This window comes from Eptesicus fuscus, chromosome 4 (assembly GCF_027574615.1).
Source record: "Eptesicus fuscus isolate TK198812 chromosome 4, DD_ASM_mEF_20220401, whole genome shotgun sequence".
NCBI classification, from domain to species: Eukaryota; Metazoa; Chordata; class Mammalia; order Chiroptera; family Vespertilionidae; genus Eptesicus; species Eptesicus fuscus.
Genome location: NC_072476.1, coordinates 45,480,327 through 45,500,201, shown reverse-complemented (window position 1 = coordinate 45,500,201; position 19,875 = coordinate 45,480,327).

The window sequence follows — 19,875 nt, the reverse complement described above, 5'->3', positions numbered from 1 at the left end:
ATGCACAAATTTTATTTTAATAACTATATGTTTAATTTAATGTCACAACAAATGATGTTAGAACTATTAAGTAGAATTCTGTGAGTCCATTTAAAATCCATTTTTTAAAGTAAGTAAGAAGGTCAATTCCAAAATGGCAGTGGAGTAAGTGGAAGCTACACTGATACTCTCCCAGGACCAAACTGGAATTACAACTAAAATACAGAAAAAACATCCTGAATTATCAACTGAAGACTAACTGGAGAGAACCCTGATAACAATTTCATCAGAGAGATGCAAATTAAAACAATGGTGAGGTATCACGTCACACCTGTCAAAATGGTTACCATAAACAAATCAACAAATAACAAGTGCTGGTGAGAATATGGAGAAAAGGGAACCTAGTACCCTGCAGGTGGGAATGCAGACTGGAGTAGCCATTATGAAAAACAGTATGGAGTTTCCTCAAAAAATTAAATGTGGAACTTCCACTTGACCCAGTGATCCCACTTCTAGGAATATATCCTAAGAAGCCAGAATACCAATCAGAACAAATGTATGCACCCCTATGTTCATAGCAGTGCAATTTATAATAGCTAAGATCTGGAAACAGTCCAGTGCCCATCAGTAGATGAGTAGATAAAGAAGCTGTGGTACATTTACACTATGGAATACTATGCAGCAGTAAAAAAAAAAAAATCAAAGAAGGATCCCCTACCCTTTGAGACAGCGTGGAGAAACCTGCAGAGTACTATGCTAAGTAAAATAAGCCAGTGAGAGAAAGACAACTATCACATGATCTCACGCATATGTGGAATCTAATGAACAAAATAAACGGATGAACAAAATAGATCCAGAAGCATGAAGCATGGACCAGACTGTCAAATCTGAGGGGAGGCAGGGGCGAATGAAGAATTGGAAGAGATCAACCACAGAACTCATAAGCATAACCCATGGACACAGACAATAGGGTGGTGAAGGCCTGGGGTGGGGGGCATAAGGAGAGTTGCTAGAGGAGGTCAATGTGGACATTACACATTCTGTGTCAAGACCAAATACTACACACTGATCAACAGTAGATGAAATGATGACAGAAAGCAATTCCCAGAAACCAGGTGAGACAAGCTGAGCCAGACCCAATAGAGAAGGACACTCCTTAGACCAGACTAACTTCCCTGAACCGCACTCAGTGGGTTAAATAAATCCCCCTGTGCCCTGATGCTTCATGGCAAGAAAGAAAAGAGAAGGAGAGGAAGAAAAACTCAGAACGGCTAACCAGGTAGGTACTTAAAAGAGATTAAGTTTATCTACAAGAGACAATTTGAGCCCTAACCGGTTTGGCTCAGTGGATAGTGTCGGCCTGTGGACTCAAGGGTCCCAGGTTCGATTCCGGTCAAGGGCATGTACCTTGGTTGCAGGCACATCCCCAGTAGGGGGTGTGCAGGAGGCAGCTAATCAATGTTTCTCTCTCATCAATGTTTCTAACTCTCTATCCCTCTCCTTTCCTCTCTGTAAAAAAATCAATAAAACATATATATTTTTTAAAAAGAGACAATTTGAGCTGAAAAAAATAGCAACCTTTAAATGGCAAATTTAATTCCCATCTTCTACTCCTGCTGGTAGAGAAAAAGTTGTTGCAGATTAGACTCATTTTAGAATTTAAAGAACTTTCCTTTTGTTGGAAAGATTGTTTGTCTGGGTTGGCGCTACTACATCTGTTCTTGCTTTCTGGTATTTCCCAGCGACCAGTCAAATGCCAATGTTTAGTAGGTGCTAAAGAGATATTTGATCGATGAATGAATGAATGAATGAATGAATGGAATTCCCTTTTCTCATTTATCAGAACTCACTTCACATATCACTCTCTCTGGAAAGCCATTCTGATGCTTTTATCTGCTCTCCTGGCTAATCCCCCTCCATCTGCATATCATGGCATCCTGTGCATACCTTGAGCATTATTTGTGTCTCCCTGTCCAGTACTTGTGCTCTTGCCTCTAGACTGTGAAACTCTTGGCTCATTTGTCTTTGTCTACCCTAAATGTCATAAAAGCATATCTTGTTGAATTAATTCATTAAATTGTGAATTATGTGCTTGAAGCAAAGGCTTAAGAGATGAACAAGCATGGCCAAAGTAAGGGGAGAAGGAAGGAAGAACAGAGCAGTGGTTGAAGCTGGGGCTATTCAGGCTGACCAATAGCCTCATCTTAGCCCTGGGGAGGAACCATCTTCAGAGCATCCTTAGGCAAGCTCTGGAGCAAGGGGAGCTTGGCAGGATCTGACTGTCGATACACACATTGTACTAGAAAGTATAGAAAAAGGACCAAACAAAGGTAGTCCCAGAACTCAGGAAACTGAAGTGCCTTTCAAAACTGGATGATTTCTACACACACACACACACACACACACACACACACACACACACATACAAAAGGGCAAGATGAGCTCACAAAAGAACTGTCATTCTCCAGCCACCTCCCACCTGGCAGCCTTCCTACCTCCTTGGCAAGGGTGGAGCAAACAGACTCTGCTCTGAAAGGAGATTGTGTCAAAAGGCTGACTTTTCTTATACATTTCTTGTATTTTACTTATTATTTTAAAATCCTGACATGTATTATTAATTGGTTTCATCCAGTTTGAGATCCACATGAGTAAGCTCCTATTCAAGCCAACTTGAATTAATTTGGCAAGTATTACTTCGCCAAGCATGCGCTGAGCAAAATCTAAATATCTCAACCAAGAAAAAAAAATTTAAAATAATAATAAATAAATAAATATCTCAACCAAGAAGATAAGCAACCATGGCTCCTTAGCTGTAAAGACATGTGACTAAGATTTCATTTGGGGGTGGGGGGCGGGGGGGGGACTCTCAATAAAGCCATATCTGGGTTTCTACTGCTGTTTGAATATTGATGTATTTTGGATTGTGACATTTTTTAAGACTGATGTTGTCATAGTTTTCAAGATGAGCAATTCCCAAAAGCTTCTTACTTCCTCATAAAAGTAATACCGCCTTTGTTTTACCCCAACCTGCTGCCTTCCTGAGTTCCCTTCTGCTGCAATTCATTCTCTATGATATCTTGAAAATAACACGTATGATTTATATAATTAGCACTCAGTGTTCTGGACAAAGCATATGATCTTGAGTTTTCATTAAGACTTCCTGAACTCTCCCTTAATCGTTCTTGGTTTGCACCAGATTTTACACAGTCTCGGCATCTGCGCTGTGGGGACGGTGAGAGTGTACATATTTGCTATGGAAAGCTCCTCCTACAGATGTCCTCTGAGGATCCACTGAATAGGAGCTCGTGTTCTCTCAGAAAACCATCTCAGATGCCAGGGAGGCACTGTGAAGCATTTGTCATTGCCTCCCAAGTTCTTCCTGTTCAGCTAAGGAATTCATGCATCTACAATGCTTTGCGTTTGCTGGGGTGTCACAAAAGCTGGAGAACAGAAGGGAAGCTCTGAAACCACATATTCTCCTGGCTCATTTGCTGAGAAGGGAAACACTTGAGACAAAAACAACGGTCCTTCGCGTTTCTCACACTCCTCTGTGCAGTCTGATCTTAGGAATCTTTGGATTCTCCCTGCTGTCGCTTTGGCTCTCGTCAAACCCAGCGTTCTCCCTTGTGGAGGCAAATGTAATGACTCCGGCACTACAAGCATCCTTTCCATTGCCGTATATTGTGGTGCCTTTGAAACTCACAAGAACTTTCTCAGCCCTGCAGTTTTAAACTGCCATGAGTTTTGCAAAATGGAAGGTCAAATCTTTCTTGCAGAACCTTATGTACCAGCGATTAATGCCACTATAAAAATAGCCCTAACCCTATAACCAATCAGCAGATGCGCAGGCACTGCAAGGAACACAAAGGGGAACTTAAAACATAGTCCCATCTTCTAAGAATTTACAGTTTATCTGAGGAAGTAAATAAGAAATAATAGAAAGAATATGTCATCCAGTACTCAGGGATATGAACAGGAATTACAATAGGTGATAAGAAAGTGGAGAGACCTGGGCCTCTGGGGATGTTGGAGGTGGTGCTGCCTTTGTGGTGGCAAGTCTTACATTAGGCTTTGAAAATATAGGGAATTTAATTGAACATAAAAGAAAGGGGAGACTATCTGAGAGGATGAGAACAGAGGCTCAGAAACACAGGTGAGCATCACCTGGGGAGGATGAGGGATCATCTGAACTAAACTCTGTAACATTTGTTCACATCCATATGGTCTCCATTAGCTGGCATTTTCCTTCATTTAAGAACTCGTGACTTTGTGGGTTTTTGCTTTTCAGGGAGATCGCAACATATGGGCTCTAAAGTGGGGAAAACCCGGGGCTCAGCTCCCACCTCTATCATTACTAGCTGTGTGACCTTGGTCATGTTGATTTAATCAACATCTCAGTTTTCTTAACAGTTAAATGGAGATGGTAATGTCACACTTTTCACAAGGTTATTTTGAAAATTAACTGGAATGTCTACAAATAATACATAGCCTGCCACACGGTAAACACAAAAATGTTAGTTATTTTATTAATGAATTAACTTTTTCTAGTGCTTCTTACTGATTTTCAAGTCCAAAACTCCTGCTTTAGCTCAACCTATCTTATTCCTTCTTGAATGAAAAACACTACCTCTTCTATAACGCCTCCACTGGTCCTCTGAGCTGAAAATAACTTCTCTCTTGTGAATTTTCATGGCTATTATGGTGATCAGATTTGGGGGTATTCGTCAAGGTTTTACCTTTGCCACCTTCCAGCCTATAATCTCGCTGATTGCTTGATTAAAAGACAAAACCCTCTTTGAGCTCCCAGCAGCACTTAGCACAGCTCCCTCCCGTTCATAGTGCACTCTCGTGAGGCCTAATAAACTTTGAGAACTGAATTCGATAGTGAATATTGTTGAGACAGAAAATGGGGGGGGTGAGGGGTTCCTACTTTAAAGCACATACCTGTCTGCATGACCTGGTCTGACTCTTGAGGTTGCTTTGATTATGACAATGTTTACTGGGACTTTTCCTGTTGTCTCCTCAGAGTTTGGGCTGAGGCCCCAAAGCAGAGAACAATGGCTGATGAGTGCCCACAATTCCTAAACAAAGATATCATGCATGTCCTTATAGAACTTGCCAAGATATAGCCAAACAGGCTCAGCAGCTGGCTCCCCTTCTTGCATGCAGGAGAAGGTGAGCGATGCTTTGAAATGGGGAGATTGTTTCCACAGGAATTCCAAAGAAGAGAAGGTGCTATGTGTTTTCTCCTCAGTTCACTAGCCCTTTCAAACGAGGAGCTTTGCTGGCTTTGATATCGCCATGCAGCTAGAGAAGGGTGAGGTTAAAGAGTTCCTGGGGAAACTTGGCACCTGTTCCCTGGATTCGGGGAGGGGCCACAATGGATAATGGAGCCTGGCTATTCCCGTGAGCAGGTTACGGGAAAGTCTGGCTGTACTGCACTTCAAGGATGCCAGTGTAGCTCCCCTAGACCAGTGGCTCTCAGCCTTTCTAATGCCGCGACCCTTTAACACAGTTCCTCATGTTGTGGTGACCCCCAACCATAACATTACTTTCGTTGCTACTTCATAACTGTAATTTTGCTACTGTTATGAATTGTAATGTAAATATCTGTGTTTTCCGATGGTCTTAGGCGACCCTGCTAGCGGTTCTCAACCTGATCATAGACTAAGTGATGCCATAGATGGTAACTGGGTTTGAGTCATCTTGAGAGAAGATCACACAGGAGGACCATCTGCTGGGAGTATGGTCCCCACAAAAAGAAAGGCTGGAAATAGGGATGATATTTAAAATGCTTACTATGGGGTAAGATAGCAGCACCAAACCATGGGGATGGTATCCAGCAAACAGTGAAATATCCAGTACAGATCCATATTGGCTATTCGAATATCAGTCTGGTCAGAAGTGTTTCCCAGGGAGCAAGAGCTGGGTGGATGGAGCTGGGATGTAAGAGGTCAACTACTAGGGAAATGCCCAATGTGGAAGTCCACAGTGGGAAGATGGCAAAACAGCCAACCAAAGTGCCCGTGAGAGAGTCACTATTGGGGCAATACAATGAAGACTTTGTGTTTCTCCCCTAATCTTCTCTCCCTCTGCGCCTGCCAACCAGCAGAAGGAGAAAAGTGGAGTCAGGAGAGGAAATGAACAGACCACATGTGCTCTTTCCTTTACGCTGGCTGGGAAAACCCTGGATAAGGGCCTGTGCCAAAGACAGGCAAGAAGCTATTGATTACAGGAGGTGAAGTCCTGATGCTCATTTCAGATGAGACAGTTCAAAAGTGATTGAAAAACTACAGAAGCCACCCAACATATTATCTAAGAACAGAAAAGAGAGACCGGCTTAAATATAGGAATCAAGAGAAAAATTATTTCCTAAGGCACTCTTCTGTGCCCAACCTTTTCAAAATACTGATTACAAAGCATTAAGACTTTCAGAAGCTGTCATGTAAGAATTCTGGCATTTTAAAAAATCACCCGTTTTTCACCTCTTTGTTGATTCTTCAGCCAAATAGCACTCTTAAGAGTATATCTCTGACATGGGCCATTTAGTGCAGAACAGATGAAAGGAGTTCATTTCCCAATGCTACGGGGACCCGATTATAACGTGCATGAAGTGAGGAAATAATTATGCTCTTTACGGTGGCTGAGCTAGAGATGAATATTGACATCAGTCCTTGGACACAATTAATTACCCTCTCTGATATCTCATTTCCACTGTGAGAGGAAAAATACTCTTGGTGGGCGAGGAGATGAAGGAGGAAGGGCAAAACTAAACAGCATCTCAGAGTTTTAATAAAAATAATTGGCTTCCCCACAGCAGCCATCTCTAATTCTCTGAGGGTAGTAGGAATAGAAGTGATGTAGGAAAAGAATATAGGAAAGGAAAAAAATGGCTAGCTAATTTCCATTTACCTTCTTATGTTGGTCATGACTAGGCTCAAAAGAATTAAAATTCCAAGTAAATTCTGAACCAGAGACAATGTCAACAAAATCACTAATATTAACCTTTTTTTAAAAGAGATTAATTTATATTCAAGTGATGACAGTAAACTCTAAAAGACATTTTCCTCCTAACAGGAGTGTGACACTACAATCAGGACCCCAGGGACTTAGATTAAATCTACCTCCTCTAATGGGTCTTCCTCCTACCAAATACCATTAGATGATAAACACTAAGGAACACTTCATAAAATATGTCCTATTTACTATGACTCAAGTAGACCAAAACTTCTAGACCAATCTTTAACAATATGCATGAAATTTGGTTGGAAAAAGAGAGTTCTCTATAAAATAAAAGTGAATCACTTCTAGGGCTGCAATGTCTTTGTTTGCCATTCCTCATAGACAAATCCTTGTAGGTAACGAGGAGAGGTTCTGGGAGATCAAAGGGGAAATTAATAGTAAAACAAGAGAAGTTGTGCTAGGCATAATAATGGCCTATCCATAATAATAACTTTCAAAAATGTCCACATTCCAATTCCTGGAACTTCTGAAAATGTTATGTTACATGGTAGGGAAGTTAAAGTTGCAGAAGCAATTGAGGCTGCTAACCAGGTGGCTGTGAGATGAAGAGACTATCCTGGATTACCCAACTGGGCACAATCTAATCACAGGAGCTCTTAAAAGTGAAGGACCATATACTGTATCTCAACTCTAATTGAAAAATAAAAACATATTATTAAATAAAAATAAATAAAATATAATAAAAGCGAAGGACCATCCCTGGCTGTAGTAAAGTAAGATGTAATGAAGGGGGGAAAAAATGGTCAGAAAGATGTGATGATGCTGCCTTTGCAGATGGAAGGAGAGGCCACAAGGCAAGGGACATGGATGACTTCTAGAAGCTGGAGCAGGCACAGAAACAGATTTTTCCCTTCAACCTCCAGAAAGAAATGCAACCCTGCTAAAGGCTTGATTGTAGCCCAGGCACCAGGATTTTAGCTTGAGACCTGTGTCAGACTTCTGATCTTCAGAACTATAAAAGAACACAATCAGCTTGTGGTCAGTTGTTATGGTAGCAATAGGAAATAAAGGTATATGATTTAGGTTATAGCCTGTTTCAAGAAAGCCTCCAGGTAATACTAGATATCACATTATGGACTAAAGTTAACATAAATCCAAATCAAACAAATAATATGGGAGAGAGGGAAGGTAATTGATATTACACAAAGTTGGCTTTGTTCAAATTTAGGTCTCTAAACCAACCAGGAAAAAAAGGACATCAGTCAAAAAGGAGGTGAAAACTCAAAGGAAGAAAATATAAATAAAATAAAACTCCATGATAATAAGTATTTGGTAGTAAGTGTAATTTTTTTATTTTTTCCCTTCCATTCTCTAGCTCTGGTTCTCTCTTGTATTTATATTACACTAGAGGCCCGGTGCATGAAAATTCATGCACTGGAGAGGGGGTCCCTCAGCCCGGTCTGCCCCCTCTCACAGTTTGGGAGTCCTCAGGGGTGGGAGGCAACCCGGTGATCAGGGGAAGGCAATGCCCCATCACACCTCTGCTGCTGCCACTGCCAGCAGCACAAGCCTCAGCCGGCCCTGGTTACCTGAGCTTCGGGCGGCCCTGGGTGGCTGGGTGGCTGGGCAGCCACCATCCGAGGCTTTCCTGAGCCTCAGGCCAGCCCTGGGTGGCTGGGGGGCTGAGGGAACTGAGGGACTCCAGAGGCAGGCACTGAGGGGACTGGGCGCCGCCATCTTGTGGCTGTTGGCACCACCATCTTTGAGGGTGTGGCAGTAAATTAGCATATTCCCTCCTTATTGGCTGTGGGTGCTGCCATCTTTTAGGACAGGGCAGTTAATTAGCATATTCCCTCCTTATTGGCTGTGGGCACCACCATCTTTGTGATGGTGTGAGGGTCAATTAGCATATCCCCTCTTTATTAGATAGGATTCTCTATATTCTGTTACTTAACTAATGTGCAATATCAAATTGAAGTACATTTTTGTTACATGTTGTATTTATCAGATAGAATGCTATGTTTCTTATTCTGAATTATTAATGTGAACAACTAAACTTTCATTTCTTTCCAGGAGTATAGCTCTCAATTGATTTTCTTCTGGGACTTGATGTTCCTCACACTCATATGCTATTTCTTAAGTGACAGAGGACAAGTGGTGTTAACAGGATTGACAATAGACTGATCCTACACAAAACCATTTGAGTGCTACCTTATTTGTATTTTCCAGAGAACAGAAGGTGACGAATCGATCCAGTAACTGCTTGGCCTAGAAATCTTTTCACTAAATGCTCTCAATGGGAAAAATTCTGAATAAAACAGGAGACACTGAAACCCTTCCCTTCCTACCACCAGCCCCCATGAGCAGAAAGCAATGAACACTCAGTCAATTGCCCATGAACTGTGTTCCCAGATCTCAGCTGCATTGCCATCATTTCAGATCATCCCCATCAATACCAGATGGCCCACCCAGATACATGCTCGTTAGTCATATGTTTTTAAATGAGCCCAGTTCACACACCCACCCGATGGTGGGAACGGAAATGATTACTCTGGGTACCATGACTGTGTGACTATCAAAACAACTGTTTAGTGTTAACTGATTTGCATAATGGTGGAGAACACCCAGAGTTCTGTTTTTGGAACAGCTTTCCTATTTCTAAAGTTCTACAGGCCGTGCTAGTTCCTAAGGGATGGGGAGTCGTGTATTAAAACCATGTCACCATGAACCCTCAAAAGCAGAGGCAGCAGCTGCCCTGGAAGTTTCCATGCCACGGATAATGTAATTGATTCAGACCCCAGGACAAGATCCAAGTGACCATTCAACTCTTAAAGGCAGATGAGAATAATCTGGTTGAACAATATCCCTCTAGCCTCATCATGAAAGAATGCAAAATCTTTTCCCTTCTTCTACCCAGTAGGTGAGCAGTGTTTTTTAATCTTCCAGACCTAACCCTTGAAGAGAATGGAGCTATTTGTTTCAAAAGCTTATGCTCATGGGGGAAAAAAAAAAACAGTTGAAATGGGGTTTTGCCCAACTTCAGTGTAAGAAGGATTTTTTGAATATATGGAGGATGGAAAGGTAAGTGGGTTCTGCCTATGACAGAGATCAGTGCCTCAACCCCACCTAATGCTCTAGGAGATCCTAGGACCTTCTTATAAAGCTGGAAGGAAGATTCCCAGGGACTGAAGACACATGCCTAGGGATTCATGGTCAAATTTCCTAAGGCAGAACTGGGGATGAAAAAAATAGACTTTTAAAATGAAAAGTGCGACTTCCAATGAAACACCATTTGGATAATAAGCAATTCTTCAGCAGGCCCTCCCCAACCTCCTGAACAGTGTTAGAACCCTCCCACTCTTATATACCCCAGAGAGTAGAAAGGGACCACCAAATATGTCTAAAATTTATTTTCTGATCAGATAGGCAGCCAAAACTCAGAGCAAAGTGTAATCTATAATAATAATAATAAAAGCGTAATATGCTAATTAGATCAGACATCCAGGGAAGGTTGGGTCCCTGGTGCCAGAGGGAAACCAGTGTCAGCAGCCAGGGGAAGGAAGGCCTACTCTTGCACAAATTTCATGCATCCAAATATGGTGGAACAATTTATGCCCCTTAGAAAATAATCAGGGTGAATCTTATCATGACTCAAATCCCAGTACAAGCCTCCCTGGTTACTTTCACCAAAACTCTTACACCTCCTTATTTTGTGACTTCATTTTACTTCAGACCCCTATTCTCATGGTCACACCATGGTTGGACCTTGTCATCACCCAAAAATATACAACTTTGGCATCTTAAATGCAAACATTTCACTCTCTAGGGAGTCTCCTCTCCTGCTATTACACTTACTTAAGTACCAACATTTTTAAATGTTTCAACACTTACTTAAGTACCAACATTTTAAAAACGTTTCAACCCTATCAGGACGTCTAATCCATTGGTCCTGTAATTTTTTCCTCTATCAGAGCCTCATCTTCCATTCACTTCCCTCCTTGTTCAGCTCAAATGACATGCTCCATCATTATAATTACACCATAATTGGTGTTTACAAATACCATAATTCCCTTGTCTCTTCTCTCCATCTACCATACCCACCGGGAGGGGAAAAAAACCACCCTGGTAGCCATTCACCTTTTCTGTGCATGCACCCAAAACAGCTTAAATATTGTCAGACAAATTCAAATAAATGACCAGAAGAATGGTTTCACTTTTAATTCATATTCTCACATCAGAAATAGAATCTCAACAGCCCAGCAATTCTACTCCTTTCCATAGTGAACTTGATTTCTGATTCTCTAAGATTACTCTTTCACGTGTTCACCTGTTTCTTCAAATTTCTCTCTAGACTCAACCTCAGCTGCTGATCTTGTCTCATACTTCACAAGGGGTTCTCATCCTTACACCACCAGGTCTACAGGTTGTTGCCCATGTGCATACATCTTCCACAATCTCCTCTGTTACAATTAAGGAAGTGACCTGTTCTTTTCTAAGTTTATCCCAGTGCAAGGACTTTGGTTACCATCACTGTCCTATGACCTGCTTCCCATTCCTCCTTAATCCTCCTCAACCAGGCATCTTCACCCATCTCCCTCACATGTCCTCATTGTGGATTGTGCATAGCACAGCTCTGGATTTCCGTAGTCATTCTAAATTGCTCTCTTAGATGTACCCAGATTGTGTTTTAATTTTCAAGTAGACAAACACATGTGATTTTTCTTCTTTGTAACATAATGCATATTATGTATTTTGTTCCTATAGCCTTTAAGATTTCTACTATAAAGTAGAATGGCAGCAATGAAAGCAAATAGAGCAGGCACCATTGACTTATTGCTAAATTTAAAGAGAAATTTTTGTGTGAGTTTTTAGGTGTTATTTTGAAATTATTTCAGACTTTAAAATGTTGCAAAAATAGTAAAGAATTTATATATATCCATACATTATAAATACATATAGACACACACACACAAACACACACAGCAGGAAATCTAACCTAATAATACCCAAACATGCAAATTGACTGCACCTTCACTACGCCCACAGCCAATCAGAACGAACAAGATGGCGGTTAATTTGCATATGCGGTGCTGAGCAGCCTGAGTTCTGTAAACGTCCTTCGGACCCAGGCCGCTCAGAGCCTGTAGGCCTGCGCTTAGGTCCTGAGTGGCCTGGGTCCCATAAACATCCTCCGGACCCAGGCGGGATCGCTTAGGTCCTGAGCGGCGGGGACCCCAGAACGCCCCCTGGCCACTGGGAGCCTTGGTGGGCGGGAACATTCGTTCCCGTCCCCAAACACTTGCAGCAGTCTGGGGTCTGGGAAACATCCTTCAGACCCAAGCCTCTCAGATCCTGTAGGACTGCGCTTAGGTCCTGAGCGGCCTGGGTCCCACAAACATCCTCAGGACCCAGGCCAGTCCGAGCCTGTAGGCCCCTTGCTTAGGTCCCGGGTGGCAGGGTTCCCAGAACGCCCCCTGGCCACTTTGAGCCTATAGGTGCAGGAGCCAAGGGGCTGGGGGCGGGGCGGGGTGGAAACATCCCCTGTCACCATAGTGCCCCCAGCTGCTTGGGAATGCTCCAGCACCAAGAGGCAGTTTGGGTCCATGCCCCCAGCCTGGTGCACATGATGGGGGGCTGGCTGCTGGCCTCTGGGGTGTGTGGAGACCCTTGGGGGCCACCACTGCGTGTGGCCCAGGGGTCCCTGCATGCCCCCCAGCCTGGCGCCCATGGTCAGGGCTCATACAGGAGGCAACCAATCAAAGTGTTCCTCTCACATTGATGTTTCTCTCTGTCTCTCCCTCTCTCTTCCACACTCTAAAAATCAATGGGAACATAACCTCAGGTGAGGATTAAAAAAAAAAAAAGCATATCCTATTAAAGACACATCTTGAAAATGCCTAAAGAAAGTTGTCATTTTTTCTTGGTGAAGGGACTGGAGTCCGTGTTGATGAAAACACCTTCGTGGCTGTGGTGACTGGTAGTGGCTGCAGCAGTGGGGTGATGGGGCTGGTGCCTGATCAGCCCGGTTGCCTCCCACAAAGGAGAGTGGGGAGCGGGCCTAAGCCATCAGTAGGACATCCCCTGAGGGCACCCAGTATGTGAGAGGGGACAGGTTGGGCTGAGGGACCCCCAACCCCAGTGCACGAATTTTGTGTACCGGGCCCCTAGTATTAACATAATTCTAAAAGTCAGAAATACACAGAGATATATACTCAGAGGAATGTCACTGTCTCTATCCCTTCTGCCCCATTCCTATCCCCTACTCATTCCATCCTCTTCCACTCAACAATCCTATGGTTTTTTTCCTTGTACAAATGAGCAGATACATATATATTTTGTTTCCTCTTCTTCCTTACATAAAAGATAGCAGCATATATATATATATATGTATGTGTATATATATATATACTAGAGGCCTAGTGCACACAAAATTCATGCATGGGGGGGATGTCCCTCAGCCTGGCCTGTACCCTCTCCAATCTGGGACCCCTCGGGGGATGTCCAACTGCCAGTTTAGGCCCAATCCCGCAGGGACATCCCTCTCACAATCCAGGACTGCTGGCTCCTAACTGCTTGCCTGCTTGCCTGCCTGCCTAATTGCCTCTAACTGCTTCTACCTGCCAGCCTGATTGCCGCCTAACTGCTCCCCTGCCGGCCTGATCACTCCCAACTGCCCTCCCCTGCTGGCCATCTTGTGATGGCCATCTTGTGACGACGTGAGGGCAGCGTGCAAGGGCTGGAGGACCACCTAGGCTTTTACTAGTCCAGATATATATATATATATATATATATATATATATACACACACTAGCTTTCCCGTTGCAGGAAAAATCCTGCAATAGGATTTCCTGCTGCACTCTACCCCGCCTCCGCTCCTCCCTTGTCCCCTGCCTCACCTTCTCCTCCAGCCCGCCCGCGTTTCGCTTCGCCCCCGGCCCCGCCTCCGCCCCGCCCTTGCCACCCGCCCCGCCTTCTCCTCCAGCCCGCCCGCATTTCCCTTCGCCCCCGGCCCCGCCTCCGCCCCACCCTTCTCCTCCCCCCCCCCCGCCCCGGCTTGCTTGCTTCTTCAAAGCTTTACTCCCTTCTGCAGCTCTTGGCTTCTTTGGACGCTGTCTTGATATGCAAATTAGCCGCCATCTTTGTTGGGGTAATTTGCATACTCATCCTGATTGGCTGGCGGGCGTGGCTTGGCTGGTGGGTGTGGCTTAGGTGTAGCGAAGGTGCGGTCAATTTGCATATTTGTCTATTATTAGATTAGATATATATTAATATATTCTTCTGCATTTTATATTTTTCACTTAAAATATACCCTTAGAAATCATTCCATATTTTTGTAACCCTCCAATATATGGTTATACTGTAGCTTATTGAATCACCTTTCTACATATGGGTATTTAAGTTGTTTCCTGTACTTTGCAATTTTTAAAGTGCTGCCATGAATAACTATGTGCATATATATTTTGAGATTATTGGAGGTAAATCTTCAGGGTAAATTCTAGAAATGGGATTGCTCAGTCAAAGAGTAAGTGCATATATAATTTTGTTAGATTTTTGCAACTGGATGTACCTGTTTGCATTTTCACCAATAATGTATTTAAGTTGCTCTTTTGCACAGCCTCACCAACAGCACCTTTAGTCATACTGTTTTGTTTTGTTTTGTTTTGTTTTTGATATATATTTACTAGAGTCCCTAGGCCTGGCTGGAGATCAGGGCCGATTGGAACCTTCCTTACCCTGGCTGCTGGCTGCCAGCCAGGGCCTTCCTTCATCCACACTGCCCCTGGTGGTCAGTGCACGTCATCGTGAGCGGTTAAACTCCTGGTCGGTCGAACTCCCGAAAGGACAATTTGCATATTAGCCTTTTATTATATAGGATTGATTTCAGAGAGGAAGGGAGAGAAGAGAGATAGAAACATCAATGATGAGAGAGAATCATTGATTGACTGCCTCCTGCACGCCCCCTACTGGGGATCAAGCCAGTAACATGGGCATGTGCCCTTGACTGGAATCAAACCTGGGACCTTTCAGTCCACAGGCTGATGCTCTGTCCACTGAGCCAAACCAGCTAGGGCAGTCATACTGTTTTTAATTTTCACCAATAGGATATGTGAGAAATAGTATCACAGTGTAGTTTTTCATGTGCATTTTCATAATTACAAAGAGCTTTTTATTAATATAATGAATGAAAGTTTATATCATTAGCTTACTCTCCAATCAACTTTTTTGAATTTTATTCTCTTATTTTTAAGAGTTCTATATTTAATAGAGATAATACCCTTGATGTACAATATATGATTAAAATATTTTATGCCAGTTTATCATTTGTCTTTGTTTATGGTGCTCTTTGACATACAAATTCTTATTTTTATATGGTGAAATTTATCACTTTTTTCTTTAATAGCCTCTGGATTTTGAATTACAACTATAAAACCTTTCCTTATATCTAGATTATAGAGGGTTTCATTCAATTTTGTTGTGCTACTTGGTTATGTTTAAAACCTTCCAGAATATAGAGTTTATTGTTTTGTGTGGTGTGGGGAAATGACTTAATTTTATCTTTTTCAAAGTAACAGTTATTTTAGCACTCTTCATTAAAAAGTACATCTTTGACTTGGTAATTTGAGATGTAATCTTTATCATGTGCTTAATTTTCTTGTGTACTTGAGTCTTTTTCTGAACTTTTCATTTTATTTCACTAGTCTGTTTGTTTACTCATGTACCAATATCACACTGCCTTAATGACAAAAGCTTTATATCATGTGTCAATGTCTGATAAGATCAGTCTCCCTCATGGTTTTTCTTTTTTGCTGTTTCCCTGGACATTCGTTTGTCTGTTTTTCCCCATGATATTTAAAAAGTTTCCTGTCTAGGTGCAGAAAAAATGTTATTGGTGTTTTTATAGGGATTCAGTTAAACTCAGGCATGAATTCAAGGAGTCGTCCTATCCAAGAATAGGGCATGTCTTTCCATATGCTCAAGTATACTTTTGAGTCTTCCAAGAGTATGTTAAAGTTCCCTCAAATAAGGTTTGCACATTTCTTATCAAGTTTATTTCTAGGTATTTCATATTCTTTTTTCCTGTTGTACGTTGGGTTTTCTCTGCCTTATAACCTCTAACTCGTGTGTGTGTGTGTGTGTGTGTGTGTGTGTGTGTGTGTGTGTGTGTGTTATGAAGGCTATTCATTTCTGTATGTTAATTTTATGACCTGGTAGTTTTCTACTTTTTTATTGATTGAGTTAGAAATTTTATCATTGGTTCTCTAGGGATGCTATCACATCATCTACAAACTGAAATATTTTTACTTCTTCTTTGCCAATTCTTATTCCCCAGCTGATTCTGCTTGTTTAATTGCATTGGCCAACACCTCCTATATAGTACTAGTATAAGGTTGAGTAGCAGTGGAGATAATGGGCATTGCGCTAAGTTACTCTGTCTAAAGTTGTTTACTGATACCTTTTGTATGTAAAGGGTAGCTTGGCTAGATATAAATTTTAGTTTACACATTTTTTTATTTATTGAAAATGTTGCTTCATTGTTGCCTTGCTTTTTATGTTGTTTTTGAGAAATCTGATGCCAATCTGACTCCTTCACTTTTTTTAATCTGTATGTGGAGACCTGGAGGATTTTGTGTATCTCTTAAGTCTAATTGTTTTTCTCAGCTATGTCTTAATTTTTCTGGCTTAATTTCACATGTATCTAATGGGCTCTTTTAATATGTAGATCTAGATTTTTTTATTTCTGAAAAGTTTTCTTGAATTATGGATTTAAATGTTAGTTTTGTTGTTTGTTACTTCTTCTTCAAGGGCTTTTAATCAATACTTACTATTTCTTTTTCTTCCATTTCAGCTACTTCCTCTCCAACCCATTTATTCTATCTTTATCCCATTTTTATTCTCTTGGTTATTTTTGTCTTTCTTGAATGCTCCTCATTAATTTTTTTTGAGTCTATTCTCCTTTGAGCAATTTGTAATTTAGTCTTTATTTGTGAGCTGATTTGGTCTTATTTCTTCTATTTCTCTCATGAGTTTTAATCAACTCTCTTTTCATTTCTTTCTGGGGTTTTGTCTATTTCTGTGTTTTATTTTTGCATTTCTTATTCAAAATAAGTTATCACATCCCCAAGTGCTTATTTGAGGATATTTCATCAGTTCAGAATGTTGACTTACAATTTTCTAATGTTTCTTGCTTGCTTTGTGTGTTGTGGGGAATTTTCATTAGCTGAAATAAACTGATTCTCGTTTTCTGATACAATAATTTTAATTGTATACCGATCTATTCAAATTTTTTCCTATTCATTTTGTGCATGTGAGGTGCTTTCCTAGATTCCACATTCAAAGGCACCATCTCCTATCAATAAGCAAAGTCCTGCCCTGACTGGTTTGGCTCAGTGAATAGAGCGTCGGCCTGTGGACTGAAGGGTCCCAGGTTCGATTCCGGTCAAGGGCATGTACCTTTGTTGCGGGCACATCTCCAGTGGGAGGTGTGCAGGAAGCAACTGATCGATGTTTCTCTCTCATCGATGTTTCTGACTCTCTATCCCTCTCCCTTCCTCTCTGTAAAAAATCAATGAAATATATATTTTTTTAAAAAATAACCAAAGTCCACTTTCTTCAGTGAATGGGTTTTGGTGTTTTAGCTTGTTTATATATTCTTTGTATTTTGGAATAATTTTAGGTTTATAGAAAAGTTGCAAGTATACAGAAAGCTCCTGTGTACTCCTCAGCCAATTTCAGTTTCCCCAGGGTTAATTGTAAAAACCAAGAAAACAACACTGGTATATTACTATTAACTGAACTCTGAACTTTAGTTGGATTTTCACCAGTTTTTCCATTAATGTGTTTTTCTGTTTCAAGATCCAACCTAGGTTACCACATGGCATCTAGCTTTCCTCTGCTCTATGACACCCTCTCAATCTTTATGAAGTTTTCATGACTTTGGCAGTTTTTAGAAGTACTGGTCACATCTTGTTGACTGTCCCGCAATTTAGTTTTATCTGATGTTTTTCTCAGATTAGACTAAGTTTAGGTCTGAAAAAAAAAACAAGGCAAGGTTGGAAAAGAATGCCACAGAGGTGAAGTGACCCTTATCACATCACATCACAGGGTATAGGATATTTTCATGATATTATTAGTGATATTAAACTTGGTTAAGGTAATGTTTGCCAGTTTTCTCCACGGGAAAGTTACTATTTTTCCTTTTCCATACTCTTTGAAAGCAAGTCATAGAGTCTAGCCCACAGTCAAAAGGGAAAGTGTAAGCTCTAACTCCTGAAGAGAGGAGTATCGACAACTATTGTATGTAGAATTCTTCTGTAGAAAAAGTAGTCTCTTCTCCCCCATTTATGTGTTTATTTCATCGTTTATTTATATTAGTATGAACTTATCTATATTTATTTATTCTTTGTCTTATAATCCAAGATTTGTATTTTGTTGCTAAAAATATTTCACCTTGACCATTGGTAATTCATTCAAGTTGGCTCCTATGTCCTTTGGATATACCTCCATCCTTCTACTTTTTGAGAAATTTCTTACTTCTTAGTACTATGTTTGATTTGGAGTGGGCATGTTTTGTTTTTCTGGAGGAGGAATTGTGGTCCTTTTGTTGTGTGTGTGTGTGTGTGTGTGTGTGTGTGTGTGTGTGTGTGTGTGTGTTTAATCCTTCTTTTTGGTCTCAAAAGACTCTAAATATCCCCCTATCTTCCCCTTTACCACTCTTCTTGCCTTCTTTAACCAGAAGCTATGCTTTCTAAAGACTGCCACCTCATATGCATATTTTTAATACCATGCCTGTAGTCAGTGCTCTGATCTAACAGAACACTTCTTTATTCTTTTTTTAAATTATAGTTGACATGCAACATTATATTAATGTCAGATATGCAATATAGTTATTCAACGTTCTTCTAATGTTTCACATAAACATATTCTTTCTGGTGACTTTACTTTAGAAAAATTTCAAGGCCCCACCCCCACCCCACCTCTCTAGTTCTCTCTTCCTCACAGTTTTTCTCTGAGCTGCCCTGACCTGCCACAAATGCTTGCAACAGAAGCATGAGCACTCACTCACTGGGATTAGTGCTTTACTGTTTTTCATTAAGAGGAAATTTGACTTTCAGTATATTTTACCCTTTACATATGCTGTAAGCATGATATGATGTGTTTTTGATGTTCTATATTGTATTTTAGAGGATATGGAGATACAGATGTTAGCAGTGGCTGTAACCGCCCACCCCTATGAATGATGCTTGATGCTTTGCCTACATCAACTTAAGGAAGTTTTATTTATCCCTAGTTTCTTAGAATTTTTCCTTTAAATGGGTGGTTATTCTTACCAAATGCTTTTCTACGTCTATTGATATGGTAAATGTGATAATTGATATTCATAAATTCTTTAATGTAGTGATTACATTAATAAATTTCTTTAAGGTGGTCCTTCTTCCATTATGTAATAACATCTAAGTTTCCTTCTTGGTATTTGTCATAATGTGTCACTCTCTCCTGATGAATTATGACTAACATGCGGCTGTCAGGAGCTCATTCCCTAAAGGCAAAGGATATTCTATTTTGTACATCAATCTATATTCAATATCCAGTGCAGTGCCTCAAACCTTATTAATGCTCCACAAAATTTTCCTGAATGGAGGAATAAAGAGAGAATGACTGCTAGACAAAGCCCTTTGTGGAAGAAATCTGTGTTACTTCTCAGGTGGCTCCTAGGAAGCCCAAGTTACATAGTTGTGTGTATGTGTATGCTGAAAGCATCAATTTGGGAGACTTAGGAAATGTTTATAGTGGGAGAATAAAGAATTCCAAGCAGATTGTTAAAATGGTTATTTAAATGCACAATGAATCTTTGCCACTTCGAATATCTGTCTTTGCTACATTTCTCTCTCACAGAGAAGACTGGAAATAATGACAAGGGAGCCATTATTTCCA